Raw genomic sequence first — 20,428 nt, forward strand, 5'->3', positions numbered from 1 at the left:
ATTGTAACCATACTGAAAACAATGGAGTTGCTTCAGCAGAAAGCTAGTGGAAGTGGCATCATAAGCAATGCATTAAAAGTTCAGACAGTACTCTCTTCTTTTCCTTGGTATCCCTGAGCTTCATGCCCTACACTTGACTGGTAGCAGCTAAGGCAGCGCACCAGCTCTTCCCAGGGCTCAGGTTTCTCCAGGTAATATTGCCTTGTAATCTGGACCAAAATGTGACTGCTTTAGTGTCGGTGAGATAAGACAGAGCTCCTTTCCCTTACTGGGAAAATGTTACAGAGGCAGCCATAGTGTTGGAAAAGGGTGATGCGGGGTCCCGTGTGCGTGGTAAGGAACAGGTGCTCAAGGGCCAGTTCTAGCTGCAGAAAAATGTTACTCGTTTTTAAGATATAGCAAGTGCATTTTCTCATTCCTTTTCGATGTTAGACCTACTCCTGTTTTTGTCAGTTTAATAGACCATATTCTTGGGGGACCCTGTAGGCACTTTCCCGTGCCCAGGCTATGATAAGGAGATGTAATGTAGCTGCAAATGCTCACTAAAAAATTCTCCTATGGTAGGAGAACTTTCTGCTGGCTATTATCAAGCCAGATGTGGGTCTGCACTTCTGCTACCCTATTATAGCTCTGCAGAGACAACTTAACGATCCAAGAAGAAGGGAGGTCCCTGACTACCACACTGCATGTATCCTCTACCAAAATGGGCATGTGAGTGTAAGTTAAAGTGTAATCCCATGGCATCCCAGGTGCTCTGCTGCAGCTGGCAGTGATATACTCATGCTATGAAAAAAGTGAAGTCGTGTAGAGTTGTAAGCTGCTTCAGGTTTACCACCGCAGTAAGAGGGTGCCCCAGCTTGTTGCTGTGACATACTTAAGGAAGCTCATACAATACTTGCAGTATGGCACCAGCTCTGAGCTGTGCCAGGAATCCCACAGAATCAAAGATTTCCCTCACAGCCCCTTCCCGCTTCCAGCAGCAGAGAGAGGTTTGGTGCTAGACCTTTCCCTGCAGCTCTCCCTGTCCCCAGTATGCTGTTTGGGGATGAAGGAAGCAACAGTGTGAAAAATGTTCCCACTCTCCCAATGTTGATATTTGTTTGCTTGTTAGGACAGTTATTTGATAGTGCAGCTGTCATGAATCTGCCTCATGGAGCTAAGGCATAGAGAAGACATGGAAAGGACGCAGGTCCTGTGATTACAGATACCTATACAGACTGATCTTCAGCTAACATAAAGCCGTTGGCATTGGTGGAATAAGGCAAGGTCTTAGAATTTCTCTTTCAGTTAAATGCATTTTAGGTTGTTGTGATACTTCATTCCTGACAGAATTTTCTGTGAATAAATAAATCTGTAACACACTTATTCCGAAGCATAGGTCTTATCCACAAATCTCAGGTAAACACATTAATAATAATGTATTATATTATTATTTATATTAATATATAATAATTACATTAATAATTATAATAATGTACAGTAAAGTGCATTTCAGTGAAAATGTGTTGAAGATGCATAATGGACCAGGATAAGTTAGGAGGGTAAAAGGGGCTCCGTGAGTCCACTCATAAGATGTCACAAACATATTTTTCCATAGCTTACATATAATAGATCAACTGAGTTATATCTTAAAAAAAAAAAAAAAAAAAAAAAAAAAAAAAAAAAAAAAGAGGATCCTTTTGTTGTTTTCTGAATGATGGAGAGCCAGCATTCATTTACATGTACCAAGATGCCTCACTGTGCCGCACCACCTGTGCTCTTAGTGGACCAGGAGCTATCCATTCAGATACAGTCCAGAAGCTGAATGTTTCTGATAGCCCTGAAAGGCAGGGCTTAGTGCTTAGGCACATGTGGCTGATGAGCTGACACTGCATTGGATCCAGCCAGCCTGGAGTACCGGTGGAGCGAGCTCATGCCTGCTACAGCTGCCTGTGAAGTCCTACGTTCAAATCACCCTGCCAAGCCCGCGAGCCCCTTTGCAGTCTGTAGAAGACAGATGATGTGTAATACCTGACTGTCATACAGGCTGCTCCACAGCCGTGAAGCGTTTCTGCTCCCAGGTGGAGGCACTCTTACTCCTCCAAAGTACGTAATGGCATTTTTGTCCTGAATATTATTTATGTTCTCTGCACATTGCCCTGAGTCAGTAATATGAACAGAGAGAGAGAGAGAGCGCAAGCCACCTTGTGGAAGACTGCTCTAATATCTTTCAATTTTTAGTAGCCAGGCACTTGAGAAACTATGAATTCTATAGACCTTATTTTTACAATTTTGGACCTCAATTACAAGTGAGTGTCCTATAATGTTTTTACAGAGTAGTTTCTGCACAAAGGCACATTAAGTGAGCACAGAATGATACTGCTTCAATATTTGGCTGCTGATACTTGATATGTGTGAACAGCATGTTCTTTTGCCCAATCTTGAGTTACATAATCAGCAATTTCTTTTCTTCTTTCCATATTGCTGCTGTGCACAATTTAGATATTAAATATATGTCTTGATTTGCTTTGTAACAGATTGCAAATGAAGCTTCACAGACTCATTCTTGGAAATATTGCAGTGAAAGTGGAGTTGAAAATAATATTTTTCCCTTCATCATTACTGCTTTCAGTTGAATAAATGCACAATTCTTCCAGACTACAGCAAACATTAGAAAGCTGTTCTCATCTGCAGGTTCCAGCCAGAGATGTGCAAAATGCTTGTAATGAAGCTGCAAACCACATGAAAAAAGAGCGACAAGATCATCTATGTAGCAGAGAGGGGCTCCTGCTTCAGGCGGAAAAGGAGGAGCAGACGGCATCCTTTTGGTAAGGACTGAGGATGTGGGTCTGGGAAGGCTTGAGCTCTCAGTAAGGACAAGGGGAAAATGGTGCCTAATCCTCTAGCTTCTGCTTCTGACTTAAAGTGTGTGCTGTACTGTTCATCCTCTGTGTTGGATAAGGAAGAGCAGTGCTGGTTTACTGGGTGCCCTGTGAAGGCGCAGAAGACAGGCTGAAAGTGCACACGTTGGCCTAGCACATGTTCTTGTGATCAGGCGTCTATCTAAGCACTTAGGTGATGGTTAGTGCAAGACTACCCCATATCTCAAATGCTGTAGTAAATGGGTGCTCTGAGGACGTTGAAATTCCTGTTTTTCAAAGATGTAGATGACCTTCAACATACTTGATTTCATTACAAATGGGAAATTCAGCCCTGATTTAGCTTAGAGTTCTTTAAAGACCTCAGCATTTCTCTGCCTTATTTTGCAAAGGATTCATGAGCTAAGCAATAGTTGTAATACGAGATGAGGAGAAATCTGATTTAAAATCAATCTAAAGTGCTCTTTTGTTATATCAATAATAAATGAACACCTAGAGAAACTTTCACATCTAGAATTACAACATACTTTTACTTTTGATGCAGAAAGGAACATGGCACTTTTTTGTTTGTTTCCCCATCAGCAGTCTGTTTTCTATAATTCAGTACTTGCAATACTGAAATCAGAAGTCAATTTCAAAAGAAAGGTGTATATCTACTTTATGCTACAAAGAAATTTTGGGAAAATAAACCAAATTGTGGCAAATGCTAGTAAGTATCATATGAGTAATATTTATTTAAAGAAAGTTACCATGATTAGTTAGTAAAGCGTAGGATCTGAGATAATCAGTGGCATAATTGTTGCATTAAGCTGGCAAATCTGTAATGGTGTGATAATGTTGATTTAAAAGAGAAATCAGCCATAACATTGTCAGACTATTAGTCTTCTATCTCAGAACCCAGATAAGCCATTCAGTAGAAAGAAACTTTCTTTACCGAATGATTTAACGTTTTCTTTTCCTAGAAAGACTAAAATGAAAGAAAACATATCAAATGGGAAGGAAGGTTAAATATTTACCAGTATATAATAATTGATGAGCCTTAGCCCTGAGCAGACCTGCTCCATCAGTAGCACTGTTCTAGGAGGTAACATCCCCTTCCACTTGATGGGATGCTACTCTGTAAGAGTTACTCGGTAGTGCTAAAGAACCACTATCATGGACCAACCACATAACCCATCCCAGGCAACTGCTATAACTGGAAATCCCCCAACTCTAGCAGCTGTTTTCCTATATAGAATGACTCTTTCAAAATAGCCCAAAACAAAGCATAATGCTACATTACCTTCTGGCTTTTTCTGATCTTTCATTAGAAGCCCAAAGTGTGTGTGTGTGAAGCTGTAAATGTCATTACCTATTGCTCATGAATATTTCAGATTCAGAATTTACACGCTATTCTTCTCATAAGCAAAACATGTTGTTTCTGGATACCTCAGTGATGAGTGATACAGAAAGCCTCAGTAAAATGAAATAAATCTATTCTGAGTGTGAAGTACTGTGGAGCCTGTTTTTGCTTTATTTTGGTTTTTACTTGAATAGTCAGAGATGAAAAATGATGTAACACCTGATTTAAGTTTGATTATTTGCTTATGAGACATACAGATGCCATAATATTTCCTTCTAGTTTTTGTCAGATGTCAAGGTCTCTGAACTGTTGGTAAATGTTAATGTCTTAAAGATAACTGCTTTACTGTGGCATATGTTTTCAGTTGACAAACCAGTAGATGATGCAAGCAGAACTATAGCAAAGATGGGGGCAAGAAGGGAAATCTTCCTCACTTGTCCACACCAACCATGCAGCAAGCAGGAGCAAATAATGTCCACCTCCCTTTGCTGCTGTTGCTTTTGCCATCTAAAAAGGGGTTTTTAAGTCCCTGGTGGCGTGGTGAGCTAGTAGTGGTGGCTGAGGGGTCTGGGGAGGTTGGAAGGAGTGCTCAGCAGTGCCTGCTGCTAGGATGCTGAGAGTGGGGGAGTGGTGCTGGGGGACCTGGCGAGCTAGAGAAAGGACCAGGATGGGCACTCAAAAGCCCTGCTCTGGCTCTGAATGTAAGTCCAACGAATTGCAAATGGTAAGTTATGTCCCCCGGAGAAGGCACTCAGGCACTGTTCAGTGGTATCGTGCAGCTCAGGAATGCGAAAATGCTTTCAGTGAACACTGAGAAAGTAAGAATGAGTCGTGATGAGCTCTCTGCGTTATTCTTATGTTTATGATGGATTTCTTCAAACTTGTGCATTGCTGCCTGAGTGAATGCAGCTTTATGTCAAGGAAGGCTCTAAAATGGTCTTTAAAGTTAAAGAGGGAAAAGGAAAGCACTGGCATAGATATGTTAACTTCTGATGCACAGCTTTAAAGTGCCACAGTAACAATCCAGAGTAGGATGGTTTACTCTTTCCAGGACTGATTTGATGGCTAAGGATAATGGTTTGAGAAGGGTTTGAAAGAGATGGAAGGGAGGGGAAGAGAGAGGAAGACAAATGCTCAGACTCTGAGAAGAATTGGGGCACAGAGAAATTGCTGTCTGAAGACTTGCTGTTTGTCCCAAACTGGACATGTAGACTGGGCTGGGTCCAGTACTGGCAGAAGAGGTTGTGCTTAGGTAACAGAATACATGCACAGGACTGTCCCTTGGATTTCTACCTTGGTGCTGAGGACTTTCCATCACTGAGTAAAGAGTAACAAATGCTTTCTGTTGTTTGTGAGTTGCTTTAATCAGCTGCTGGCATGCTGCAGCACAGGGTAACTCCCATGGGGACTCTATCCTTTACTGGCAAAGGAGCAATCATGGCTGGTATGCAGGGACATGTAATCCAGATCCTGACCTAAGAGCTGGGGAATTGTAGGATTTCATCTTGGGAGAGCTAAAGCCCCAAGACCTGACACGCATGGTGTGGCTTTGGCGAGATCCTGAGAAGGGGCAGCAGAGCATCTGGTCTGGTAACTGTGATGTGAGCTACAGCTAGGAGAAGAGGGAGGGCAAATGTTCAGTCTTCAATAATGCAGAATACATTGTTGGAAGGAGTGTCTTTCAGTAATGTGGAATAAATTATCATCCAATGTTTCTTTTTGTGTAGCATTTTATTTGTATATTAAAAACAGTAAATTACCCTGATGGAGTGACTATAATATTCAAAGGTCTAAGCAGTCTTTTTGAATCTCCATTTCTAAATGATATTTATGAATGATACATATCCTATGCAAAAGTTATTGTTACATTGTGAGATTATCTAAGTCAGAGTAGTTTATAACCTGAAAAAATATGGAGCGTTCAGCTTCTGTTTTGTTCTACCACAGCGTCTTTATGCTATGATTTTATGACTGGTGTGCCATTTGGTAATTAGTATTCTTCAGCTTTCTGTAACATTTGTAATAATGGTGGTGCCTTCACCCACCGATGACATTAGTAAATATGTTGATTTAATTTTTTATGCACCTGTCAAATTGACACATTGTAACCGGAGAATTTGATAACCATGTAACAAACTATTATTTTTATAACGCTTTTATTCCAGAAAGGGTGCTGTAATTTCCTCAGGGTAATTAGGGAAACAGATCACAAAAGCTCAGGGATGTTTACATCACATTACCAAGTTTCTCACGTGCCATTGGTTCACCGTCACTGTCTGGTAGCTGAACTGCTGCAGAAGTGAATGGAAAAATTCCATTGCCTTAATAAGGCCAAGATTTCAGACTGGAAGTGAAAATAAAATAATTGCAGATGAAGCCAGGAGTTTTTCTGCATCTGTTAGTCATACGGGGTCATGTATCCAGACCCATCCAGAGTCCCTTGGTCTTGTGCCTTGAGTTATAAAGTGCTATCTTAGAGCTCCTTATGCTCGTATGCAGCTGCTCTTCCCAAGGTTCCTCTTACGGACTTGTCCGAGAGGAATTGCTCCGCAGTGGTAGAGCTGATCACCCTGGTGCAGATACATTCAGGGCTTTTCCGGCACCCTCAGGAGCCCTCTATCATCAAACTGAGGGGGAGATGGAAATATTTTTTTTTTCCTGGCTGTAAGTGGTTCATCACTCCTGGAGAGCAGCATTTTTGTCTTTGCAATGAAACAAATTTCCACAAATGGCAGATATTTTCCAAATGTTTTCAGGGGGGCAGGTTAGAAGAAGAAATACTCCTGTGCCCCTGACTGCCTTCTCCCTGTGCCCGCAGAAGGTGGTCTGCTCGCAGTCACATTGCCAACGTAACAAACAGCTTCTAGAGACACAGGGCAGGCCCTTGTTGTCCATGCACCTCAACCCTGAGGGCTCACTGGGCAATGCTGCCTCTCTCTTACATATGATTAAGGAGGAGATTGTTTTACAGTAAAGTAAAACAATTGGTTTAATTCCCTTGTTCCTCACTCTGCCTGTCCTCAGAAATCCAATGATACTGGCTAAGGGGAAACAGCATGTAGGAATGATCTGTGGAAACTCTGCCATGTACTTCTGCAGGCCACCACATCTCAAGAGAGATGAGATCATCTTACATTAATGATGGAGGTTTTACGGTTTTCGGGAAGTCTTGTCAGGATGTGAACTGTGGAAAAATCCTAAAATGAGTTACCAGTATTTAAGATGTAGGTGCATGGACATGCTCCTGTATGTTTGTTCACACTTATAAATTAGCTCTGTGATTCTCAGAACTGTCTAGCCAAAAAGAAACATGTATTTGAAACTGAGGCAGGTTCGTTACATTGATGATGCTGGACAGGTAACTCTGTTATTTATGTAGTTGAAAAAATAGATTTAATAAATCCCAATCTTCTTAGCTCTTCTACTTTCATCATATAAACTCTTGGGTTGGACCACAAACGTTAATTCCAAGGTGCCAGTATTTAATGTGAATATTATGCTTCCTGAAATACTATCCACCATTGAAGGAAAAGTACATTGACAGTTGTGTTTCTTTTAAAAGAATCATATATCGTATGCTAAATGGCTACAGAATGGTTGTCTGTTACAGGAAAAATGCAAGTTATACAATCTTCAGACCTTTGGTATACACTAATTATGATACGAATTGTGTGAATTTCATTTGTACCCATGTATTTATATATATCTCATTAATTTGTTACAAAGAGGGAAAAAATCATTACTGTAGAGTCAAATTGCCTGTAAATGACTTAAGGAATATGTTAATGATCCTGCTCCAAATGAATAATTATAAAGCAGGTGCACTTGAGATGTGATCATTTAACTGACAGCAAGCAGCTTCTAATGTCCTGAATATCCATGATAATGGTGATGTCATAGCAGCAAGTTAAAATCATCGCTCACATCCTCCATTTAATACACAGGAGAACTGTAGGTATAATTCCCATATAGAGCCATTGCCCTGCTTATTTAAGGAACAGTTAATTTATAAACAAATCAGGAAGGCACTCTATGTTCATTTTAGTGCAATATGTTTCCGGTAAAATGTCATGCTATTGTCTCAAGTACAAAATAAACATTGATAGCAGAAGGTGTTATTGCATCAGATTGACGTTACAGTTTAAATGAACTTGGCTCAAAATGTCCCAGTTTAATAGAGAAGTGATTCCCTTTCACCTGCTTTGCTATTAACATCTAGCTAAACTTTCCTCTTGTTTGGCATTTTAAAGGTGCATGTCGGTTTAGTTCCCTGAAAAATTGATGCTTCTGTGAATGCTTCAGGAATATATGCTCTGCAGTGCAGAAAATATCCCCTGCCTATAGATCCGTTGTCTCATTCTGAAAAGGTTTGAGCTCTTTTCAAGAAGAGTCTTCTGTTGGGCTTATGTCCTACTTCATTTTACGTAGCTGCGCAACGTGTCAAGCCTTTCAGTGTTCTTTGTGGTCAAGATCAGATTTGAAGTGTCTACCATTCCAAAATGTAAATACTCTCTCTTGAATGTGCATATGAGTTCACGAAAGGCAGCAGTGTGCTGCCTAGGGGTTATCTCCATGATAATAGCAGTGAAACTAGAGCAGTTGCTAAATATAGAACAGTTTTTCTGCATCTATTTCATGTGTTGTCATGTAATTACAAATAGATGAAGAATTAAATCTCTAAGCTACAATGAGGTTTATGTGCAAAACCTACAGAATTCCTAATGTATACAGGGGTCGCTTCCAGTAAAGCTTAGCACTGTATGCCTCGAGAACACTACCACCCTATTTAGCATAATAGTACTTTATTGATGCAGGTTATTTTAGCATTAAGAGTCTGTGCTAGGAGGGGAGAACTCTTTTGAAGATACCAGTTCCAAAGCATAATAAAACAGGTGCACCTTAATAGGTCTACCAGGAATGTTTTAGCTGTTAGCATCTTTTAAATGCTTCTGATGAGAAACCCTGTTTTCATAACAAGGTTGGTGAGTATTAAACCTGTGATAGTTCTTTCTGGGATTACTATAATTTACAAAAACAATAAAAACCTGCTAAAAAACATTTATGTATTTATAAATGTTGTAATCCAGGGGTCCCACTGATATTTGTGGTGAAAGATATGCCTAAGGGCACATAACCCTGCTTGTACATTGCCAGGACTGCAATCTGGTTTATGACAAAACAGATTCATTTATCTCCAAATAAATAAATTACTTTTGTGAACATTTAGAAACATTTGCATAATTAGGCTGTAAGATCTTAGCAGTCTTTTTCATAATAATTAAACTAATCTAATCTTGGACAGGGTAAACAGACTTACTAGGCTGAGAGCAGCCTTCAGGCAAGGAACTTACTACATTCTACAGGAACTGTAAGGCTGATGATGTTTGTTAATTATGCAGAGCTTTTACTCCCCAGTAATAGCAGCGTTTGTATTGCCTGAAGCTTAGATAGCTACTCCCAGGCACATAAAATTAGGCTTTTTTTTTTTTTTTTGACATTCTTCTTTTTTTCTTTTTCTTTTTTTTCTTTTTAAGCAAAACAAAACAAAACAAAGAAGATGCTTCAAAATGATTATACGCTTTCAACAAGGAGGCATTAACCTTACAGTGTTGGATCCTAGATCCGCATATAATTGGCTCATTCTTCAGTCATGTGGTCTTGATTATCTTTAGATCTGGTGTCTTTCATGCCATATAGAGATACAGAGTTGTAAGGACTGATAAAAGAACAGCAAAAGGCACTGCTTCATTTTCTGGGGACTTCGGGAAGAAAAGATTGAGAATATCAAGTGGGTCTTGTCTGGGACAGTTTTCAATCAAGCAGTCAATCAAAATTTCTTGTCATAAACAAATCAGAAACTGAAGACTAGGAACGATGCCTGGCAAATTCTGAAAAGAATTGCTTTCTTTAGAGCCTCTGCATCATCTTTATCTAGATCTGTTTGAGTCATCTGTCAATGAAGACTTCAATTGACAAGTAAAGTCAAGAAGAAGGATTTTTCTGCTTGTAAACAGGGTATGGCATTAACAAGGATGATATTCAGACTCTAAATTTAAAAAAATCATCTCTTAATAAAAGCTGCTTGTAGACAAGAGTTTAGTTTCTGTATATTATTTCGTAGCTGAGAAATAGAATATGGAGGGACATTCTCTTGATGTTTTCTTGTGCTTTCTTAGTTTCATTTACAATACTTTTTATAAAATCAAATTCATGTGATTAACACTTAATCTGATGTATGGTTTATCAAATAATTTCTTTTGCTCAGAATGCTCACACAAACTCAAAATTCATTTCCTTGTCTCAGTAAAGATTTAATCACATCTTCTTTGTTTTGTTTTGTTTAAAAAGAAAAGAAAAAAAAAGAAGAATATCAAAAGGAAAAAAAAAGCGCCTAATTTTACATGCCTGGGAGTAGCTATCTAAGCTTCGGGAATAGTGAAGTCTTGTTTTCTGCAAAATAGACAATTAAACCTTATGCAAGTGGTATAACCTGAAAGATTACCATTAATAATTAAGGGCGGGATTTTATTCACACCAAGAAGCAGCTTGCTTTGTGAATTCTTCTGTTAATGTTAACATTCACTGAGTGAATGCTGCTAGGCAAACTTCTCAGAATCTAGCTCTTGAAATAAGTTACATCAGGATTTGCTGATGAAGAGGTAACTTGTGACTTCAAATAACCATCAATCTTTTAAGGTCCCAGGGGCAAGAAGGTCTGGAGAAAGTGCTGTACCTATGGATGTTTTCTCCAGAATAAATGGGTGGGTAAGGACAATAAATAAGCAGGATTTAGTTTTCACCTTTTTCCTCTTCTGGTCTGGACAACTAAACCAGCAAAGCATGAGGTAATGTACATAGCATAAGCAAGCCTCACGTTACCAGCTACGTTCTGCACAAGGAACAGAGATATCAACTCTCCCGCTAACATTTACAACACAAAGTTTCCTTGGAGTCCTCTGAAATGCATGCAGCTTGAATTACTCCTGTTTCAGGGCTTATTCTTTCTTACTGTACTGCTCATTCCCTGGTGCATTAATGCACTGAATTCAGTAAGTCCAATGTGTTTCCTGGTCTTTGCTATAAGCCAGAGGGTTGTTATTTCAGTTAACATTTTGTGGTATTGCCAGTGGCATGAATGCAAGTACTAAGTGTTGCTTTTTATTAAATTTTATGGGGAATAATACAGGTTGTTTTTATCAGTGGTATTAATCAGAAGGAAAAATCCTATTTTAAAGTCTTGAACTGGGTAAATAAATAGTGGCTTTCTCTAGTCTCTGAAGGCCTTCTAGAAAGTTTCCACTGTCAGCCTAAGCTGTAAAACTCGGACCTGTATCTCAAAGGGCAGCAGCTAGCACTGAGATAGAGCTAGAGGGACCTGGTCTGTGTTCCCCGGGGACTGCAGAAGTGACTGGCTCTTGAGCGGAGCGTGTCCCCGCCACGGCCCTCTTCCTCCTGTCTGCAGCGCAGTGCAGAGCTGGAGACGAGTCATTCACCAGGAGCACCTAGCGGCATGTTTTGGACTGAGCAGCTGCCAATGATAATTCAACATCTGTAAGCTGGACTTCCAGATTCACAATGTGGCACTTTCCTTGTGACTCCCTCAGTACCATTTCCCACTATCATCACAGAGCCCTCAGACCACGGGTGGCCAGAAGAGGCTGGAGCAGGGAGTGGAGAACGACTCTTAAGCCTCTTATCCTGTGACAGCAAGAAATCTAGGAAAAGTAATATTGCCTAAATTTTTAGTAAAGAGCACAGGTTTTAGATTATAATATGGAAAAGCTCACATTATATAAAATATCTGGTGTCTCTGGTTATTAATAGCCTTTGATAGTTTATGGCTTGAACATGAAGCAACTTTTTATTCAATTAGTTTTTACTAAGCATATCACTGTTAAAATTTGAACACCACTGCTTCACATGCTAATGTGTAGAATAATTTACTGTACATTGTACAATGCTGCTTCATATGTATCACTTAGCAGTGAAGGCAAATGAGCACCCTCTCTTCTTCTGTCCTTCTCAAACAGTGAGTCAAATTATGAGGAGGATGTATGTGGGATAGGCTTCTGTTTTTCTCTGTGGGGATTAAATAAAGCAGGATAAAAGTAAACCTGGTCCCTCTGCTCACCAGACCTTCTCCTTGGTGTTAAAGTCAAGTAATTTATTCCTCTTCTTTCTTCAGAAGAAAGAGAAAATTATACATAAATTGTTACTTTTTGAGTCACAGTTGATTCTTGGATGTTGTCTACATAGATGCAGCTTTGTACCATTGCTTTTTTCAGGACAGAATGTAAGATTTAGGACATATGTGTCCAACCTTCTGTTCACAGAATGGCACATCATGTTGAGGATGTTAGTTGAGGACATCTGTAGCTTTTTCTTATCTCTAGCTCTGCCTTGAGGTTACAATGTCATTTGGGTGAAATCATGTCAGGTCTTGAACCCATAATAGTTGAAGTACTGAATATTTTTGATAGTATAAAGCTCAGTCTGAATAACCACTTGTGATCAAGGTGTTCCAAATTATGTTTACTCAGTGAAATCCTTGAAAACAGTGTTTTAGGAAAACTTGATGTATGCAGGTATAGTTCTCTTAAGAGGTGTGTGTGGGGGGGTGGATTCAAGATTGCCAGCTTTCTCATTTCCGACACTTCAAAGCATATTTACTGAAGATATGTTGACTGGATTTCAAAATAATTTTGTGTGAATGGTTTATCTTGTCTGGACCAGAATGTAAACTTGCTAAACATTGTAAATTAATCGTTTTTTATGGGGGAAAAAAATGCTTACTAATTTGCATTATAAACAGCTGCCCAACTCCAGACAAGCTATGCTTTTATTTCAGTAATGTTAGAGACAGGGAGCACCAATAATTTGATAGTACAAAGGGGAGATTTTCAAACATGGCTAAATAAAAAGAGCACAAGCCAGTGGCGTACATGCTCTTAAATAACTTGCATGGTTTTGAAAAGTTGAAACTCTATAATCCTCTCCTTGTTTCTTCACTAAAATCTTTATAGAGCATAGGGATCAATCCTTGGTCCTTCTTGGTCAGAAAACCACTATTATTGGATAGATTTTTCTTTTTCTTAGATTGTATTATGCACTGAAAATTCTCACACTTTCATGTGTGACCGAAAAGAAATCACACTTCATGTTAAGAGCTTGGGATCACTTCAAAATGAAGGGAATCCAAACCTTGGTAACTCCATCAGAAGCAGTTGAATAGAACTGTCAAAAGCGAAAAAAACCCAATGGATGCAGACCTAAGAGACTGACGTGCCCTGGTCTTGTAGTACGTCACATTTCTTGCTCTTTTGGCTGTTGTTTGTGTAGCAATGCCAAAAGATGCTACAGCTCCTTAGAAATCTTGGGAATAGTGTATTAGTAAGGCTCACAGCATTGACCAGAATGACTTCAAGGAAGAGGAATGGATGGGCTGGAGGCAGGAATACCCAAGAGAAATGAGATGGCCACCATACTAGGATCTCAAGAAAAATGACGTGCATAGCTATCACCTGTAGGTAGCTTCATATTATTTTTACTAGAAGTCACAACTAGTGATTATTGAATCCTTCACTTGTTAATGAATTCTATATCAATCAAATTTAAAAAGTTTGAAGGAAACCTGCCATTTAAAAGATGTGGAATGGCATAGATGAATTCAGCTACTCCTGGGTGGTTTATCCACACTTCAGTGACTGCCTGAAGTAAAACATACTAGTAATATGAACCTGATTTTTGTGATTCTTGGTGCCCTTATCAGGGCTTATATTAGTGGACATGAAGTAAATGTGTCTACCATATGCACAGTGGAGGTAAGGCTTTTTTGGAGACTGGTTTAAGTGAAAAATGTAATATGAGACACCTAGCAGTTCCTTAAAGAAACACTCTTAAGGGCACAGTGCAAATTATCCCATTGAGGAAGAAAGACAGGAAGTACAGTAAGATCCCGAGTTGGCTAAATCAAGAGCTCTTCTCACATTTCAAACATAAGGAGGAAGATTGCATAAAGTGGAAACTAGGTCAGCTCACTAAGGCCAACTGCAAGCATATAAATCAGAGAAACTATTCAAGAGATAGGAAAGGCTATTGGTGGGTGACGATGAAAAGGCTCAAGTGTTTTATGTCTTTTGTGTCAGATTTCAGTAAAAAGGTCAACTGCAATAAGGTGGCTAATACCAGCACCAACAGGAAAGAATACAGAAGGAACAGGTTACGTGGTATGTATATAATTTAGATGTTTTCATGTCAGCTGGGCAGCAGCTGAACTTTGGCCTTGGCACTTAAAGGCCAGGTTGATGAACTCTCAGAGCCTCTAAGTTATCTGCAGGAACTTCTGAAGGACAGAGAGGTTACCTAAATGCTGAAAAAATGAAAATATAATAATTATAAAAAGTGGGAAAAGTGAGGAATGTATGAAACCTGCAGCTTTATTTCAATTGCTGGAAATATCCTGAAGTATATGGAGACATGTACAGAGGAAGTTATCAGTGGTTTGCTGCCAAAGTGAATGCTGAGTGAGCATCCAAGGGGCTCTGTCCTAGATCTGATAGTATTGTTGTTTTTATTAATGACCTGAATAAATGGCCAGAGAGTAGCTTATTAAATTTGCAGGTGCCACCAAGCTTATAGGAATTGCCATAGAGGTATGGGGCACTGGGTCTGCAAATGTGTCAACCAACCAGTACTCTTCATGTAAATAGAAATTTTGCAGGATATGACATGGTAGTCATAGTGGACCACAGGTGGGAAGCACGTAAAAATTGAAATGCTCTTGCAAAAAAGACAAATGCAACACTACGATACACATAAGGGATAACACAGGTATACAGGAAATTACACTTTCACTGTATTCAACACCAGAAAAGTCTAATCTGGGCTACTGTCAAATAAAACTTGGACCGAACAGAGATAATACAGATGAGAGCACTGGGTCAGAGGTTGAGAATACATGTCCTGCAAGGAATGTTTGGAAGAGGAGTAATTTAAACCTGCTGAAAATATTTTCTGGCACATTGTGCTGGTGCATAAATGTTCCTTTCTTTCTTTCCTTGCTCGCCACATACAGGGATCCCATTCCTGTCATGCATGCGTCCCCTGTGTGCGAAATCCGAATCTTTTGACTGATGATAGCTGTGTATATACTCAGTAGGCCATGCCCTACTGCTTTAGAGGTATAAGGGTATGGTCAGGCACTGGGCAGTCCTGCTTGCCACTCACGGGGACCACGCAGAACTGCCTGAGTTTTCCTTTTAGCTCTGTAGTGGCTCTTGTGAGCTGCTGTTAGAATAGTTAGTGCAACTGGTTTCATTGCGTGGCCCTTTCTTGCTTGTGTAATCCAGTGGCCAAGATGAGCAAGCAGAAAATGAATAATGAGTTTGCTGCTTCAGTATCAAGGCAGAAACCTATTCTCCAGTGGAGTGTGCTTTTGTATGATGAGCATATGACATTTTTCTGCTTATGCGACAGCTGTAACCTGTAAAGCATTCAGTTTGAAATCATTCATGAAATACACCCCAGATTCTAATATGGCTCTAAGCAGAGTAAGAGAGCCATGAGCTTTACTTTTTATAAATAAAAAGTAAACACGTTGGCTACATATTAGCCAACATAGAGTTAAATCAAGAGATTGTGAGAGAAACTAAGGGGTAGAGAAAAAGGAGATAAGAATCCATCTTAGATAATACTAACGCTCCTGGAGGACACAATGGGGAAGATATTAATTAGTGAATACCTGTGGTTTGTCTCCTTCTGACCTGAAAAATCTTTACCTGGACTGGACTTATTTTTTCAGGCCTTAACTTTAGATCAAAGGAAATAAGGCTTAGTCAGCAGATTGAATCTAACACAGACAGGGAGGGAGAGTACTGTAAGCAAGACAGCTGTGTCTTCCAGGAGAGGCAGGAAGGAGCTGGATCTGTCTTCACTTGGAATAAAGTGCTTATGCTGAAGTAATGACATATCTCTTCTGTGCTTTGGACGCATTTTCCTAAATTGTGTGTTCTTTGGCAAAGAGCTATAATTTTTGTTTTGAAGGAGCTGTTTCTTGTCTCCACGGATTTACTGACCGGCTCTCAAGGGGACAAACCTATTGGCAAGATTAGCCCCTTTGCTATCCTGGCTTTCATCAGGAGGGTTCCAGAAAGCAGCTCTGGGAATGGGTTATGAGAGGATAATCTGTATGATCCCACTCGAGGGAAGGAGACGAACAGGTCTGTCACTTGAAAGTGCTATGTTTATGAAAATGGAAAGGCTTCTGAGATGGACAGCTGACCCACAGACTGACAAGCACATTTAAAATTGCTTCAACGACAGAGTCACAGAAAGGGGCATATGACTTAGAAGTTCTTCCAGGGAAGGAATGTGCTGTTTCTTTCACACAATCATAGTCTACTATAAGCGTGTCATCTGTTAAAGTGGTTATCCCAGGCTCTCTGGGAATAAAGAGGCCTCTTACAGCTTCTAAAGTCTCTAAGAGTGAACTGTAGGCAATCTTGTATTAGTCAGATGCCCCTGCTGTCCGTGGAAGAAAGAAGTGCTGCTCAAAGCCTAACGCTTCTCACTGATCTCTGCCTTTGGAACAGTCTAAAAGTCTGTGAGTTGTCCTTAGCTGTACTTGGCTAAAGCATCTATTTTTTAGTTGGTACCACATGCTGTTTCTGCCTCAGCACCTCTCTACATCGGTCAGAGTAATCTCGATCCCTACTTCCTTCAGCACTATCTGTGTCTTCACCTTCTGTGCAAAGCAGGCAGGGAGAATTCTTTGCAGCAATGGCCTCTGCTTCCATTTCACTGGGGCAGAATTTTGGCGGCCTTTTGCTGTGTTCCAGTTTGTCACCATAACTGTTGGGTGGTAGGGAGCTTTCAGGCCAAGTGATGGCATTGCATCAGTCCTGTCCCATCCCGTGCTTGATGTTACTGGTAGGCAGCTGTGGATAGTGCGATCTTTGGTTCAGACTGGAGTTCATATGCAGTAAAAGTGGTTTATGTCCTGCAGAGTTTAACAGATGCAAAGACATTTTTAGGAAATAAAACTCTACTATGTAGAATGGGAGGGAAGTAGCAGCATCCAGAGCATAGTTGTCCTATCCTAAGAGAGGAATTTAAAATAGGGTGTATTATCCTTTGTGGATATTCAGTGATCATATGTCATTGACAGTTTACACTAGATGCCTAATTTTTAGGTAGCTAAAGTTAGGAGAGATGAATCCCATCCTCATCAGAAAATAGTTTAATTCAGTTGCCACTAGATGAACCTGGGCCTTTAGAAATCTGCTATCCACAGTCCTTAGGTTGTCCATAGGTCAACTGTTAGCTCAAGGGGGACCGTAAATCTTTTAAGAGCCTGGATTTATTACCTTTATTGCTGTCCTTACCTCACCAGCTGCCATCCTATTGCAGGGTCCTGTCAGGAAGATTGCCTTATACACTTCTAGGAATGAATGAGGTTAACTGCCTGTGAATCTTCCTCAGGTCCGTAACTTTGCAGTAGAAACAATATCTTTTACAGGAGGATATAATCCTCCACTTCCTGGTAATTTGCCAGAAGTGTACATCCTTTCTGAAGCTCCTCTATTATCTGAGTGTTTTTAAGAACGGCGCATTTCAGGAACAAGTATCCCCACACTGTCCTTCTTGTTTAAGTTGTAAATTGGAGATGTAGTTTGATGTCTACCATCTCCACTGCACTGTGCGCCCTGTCCTTATGGGCTTTCAATCTGGCCTTCTCTAACATCATTTACAGTTCAGTATCTTTATCCTACTTAACGTGAAATTTGGTATCCCAGATACCTAATCTCCCCTATGAATAGCGATGCTTTCAAATCACATGGCATTTAAACAGAAAAGCAACTGTGAAAGTCAAACTCTTGGCATCCTTGCATTGGGGGACATTTAGCTCCTTTGGCTTTGACAGATACTCCAGTCACTGTTACTTGTGGTTGATCATTTTAAAACACATTAGCTCATCACTTGTTTTCTGCAAAAATCTGTCTAAATTATCTGTCTTTTCTGTAGCATCCTGTATGTTTTATAACATCATTTGTGAGACTTCATCTCAGACAATTCCTGGAAGGGAGAAATATTCAGCATATGGTCTTTTTGTTGTATCTTGCAGACTGTTGGTGAAAACAACATTCTCGATCATCTGTTGAACTGTCCCTTGAACAATGAGCAAGATTTATGCTCAGGGTCCTTGGACTGGTAGCCTGGAGTGAACAGGCTTCACATGCAGTCCCAATGACCACTGCTGATTTAGAAAATCTTACTGCATAAACCTAAAGTGAGCAAGCAGAAAGAATGGGCTCTTCTGTAGAAGAGGCACAGTTTAGAAGGTAAGTGACTTCTCTAATAGTTTGCAGGATGTCTAATTATCTAATTTATGTAAATAAAATCTTCCAATTTCTCCTTATACTCCCACTATCCCACTACGTCGTTCCTTTGGGATCTGCCTTGGGTTAATGTACAGAGAGTAAACAGAACAAAACTAACAAACAGTAATATCACAGTATAAAGCAATTCAGTTTATGGATGGTGTGCTGGTGTTTTTTTGTTTTTTTGTTTTTTTTTCTTTTAAGCCTTCATGCCAGTGGGAAACACAAATAAATGTTCACTTTTACTTATCGTTATGGGATCTTGGAAGGGTTCAGTCCTGGTCTCTTATTCTGTTCTTATGGGAAAATAAAACTATATTCTTGGCTTGACAACAGTGCAGTTTCCAAATGTTACCATGGTGATCACCTATGTAACATCACTACCACTTTTCACAACAGCTCAATTTAACATTCAAGTTGAATATTTCCATGATTATGGGAGGGTAATTATTTCATTACTCAAGGGAAGAAGATTTAGGAGGTAAATAGCTCTTCATTAGTTCTTAAATGATTTCCCTAGTCTTTTTAGGCCACAGAAATGCCAAATATTAAAGTGACAAAAACAGAGGGGTCAAATTCAGATGTCCTTATTCATCCTGACCACCATTAAGCCTCATTCTGAGTAGCTAACAAAGCCAAAATGTCTCTATCCATTAATGCTCTTGAAGCTTGAAGTCCTTTGCTCGGTCTTCAAAGGTGCCATGTTTTCAAAGGTGTAATCACTAGCTGAGGTCAGGAAAAGTTGCAGGTTGGATCACTGATAGCCTAATATAGCACCAAAAAACCACTCAAAAAACAAGGGGAGGGGAAGGGCAAAGCACCCAACGTTCAAGCCCGTGACTCTAGAACTTCTTCCTTGCTTTGACTACAGATATTTTGACTGCTAGATGCCTTTTATAGTTAGGATAAGTCAGACCCGTTTGTGTTATTTTCTTTTTTTAAAAAGTATTTTTTTTTTCTTCAGAACTTGAGGAACCAGTGACTTTGACTGCTATAGAATGATTGTGTGGGAACTATGGATACCTAGTGTCATTGGTGGCAATCTGGTACGTATTTAGTGGAGTTTATGTGCACATTTTAATTGAGTGAAACCATATATTTCCAATTAGAAATGGATATAAACAAGCAAAGAAATGAAATGATAAACTCAACTGGGAATTTAAATAAAAAGTTACACTTTTTTGTTTACTGCGAAGTGAGTGTTGTCTTCTAATTAAGTCAGAGGTGGAACATGAAACAGGCCTTTCAAATAACTTAATGGATTATAAACAAATAATTGCTACAGCAAAATAAGTACACATAACAGAAAGAAAATAATTATATTGTAACCCTGTTATTAATTTGTCCCTTCATGTTTTAGATTATGCTATTCTTAGGAGTCTTTCATTGGAGAAAAAAGCTTGCAGATACCTCCCTTTGAATCGTACTGTTAGTTAGGAACCAAGGGGGAAATGATTCATGATTTCTTTTGCCTGCGTTTTTATGTTTTCTAGTGAAAATAAATGAGTAGATTTACATAATCACAGTGAAACATTTCAAGAAAAGTGGTGCAAATTTTTGTAGATTATGTCACCAGGCTGCCAAGGTTTCAGGACACTACTAATATGTCTAGACAAGCAGCTGTTTATGTTGTTTTGGCTGACTGTCATTGTGTTCCGGCGTTTCGTATGGGCCAGGGTTCAGCAATGATGCAACTCAGTAATCAAGTGATTGGGTATATAAAAGACACAGAAAAGTACTGCAGTGTTATGCTAAATCAGACTGAAGTAAAAGATGACAAATAAACGTTTTTCTGTTTTTTATCCCATTTTTCAGCAATGTTCTGCCAGGCAGAAAGTAAGAGCAGGTCA

At 39.6% G+C, this 20,428-nt stretch overlaps 1 long non-coding RNA gene across 1 annotated transcript; it reads left to right on the top strand.

The window, feature by feature from the left end:
* The first annotated feature begins 2,688 nt into the window (after positions 1-2,688).
* On the top strand, positions 2,689-19,618 carry LOC135329215 (uncharacterized). The gene is made up of 3 exons (XR_010390584.1): positions 2,689-2,807; positions 18,323-18,539; positions 19,543-19,618. It is a non-coding gene; the product is annotated as an uncharacterized LOC135329215 (long non-coding RNA).
* The last annotated feature ends 810 nt before the right edge of the window (positions 19,619-20,428 follow it).

This window comes from Dromaius novaehollandiae, chromosome 9 (genome assembly GCF_036370855.1).
Source record: "Dromaius novaehollandiae isolate bDroNov1 chromosome 9, bDroNov1.hap1, whole genome shotgun sequence".
Lineage (NCBI taxonomy): Eukaryota > Metazoa > Chordata > Aves > Casuariiformes > Dromaiidae > Dromaius > Dromaius novaehollandiae.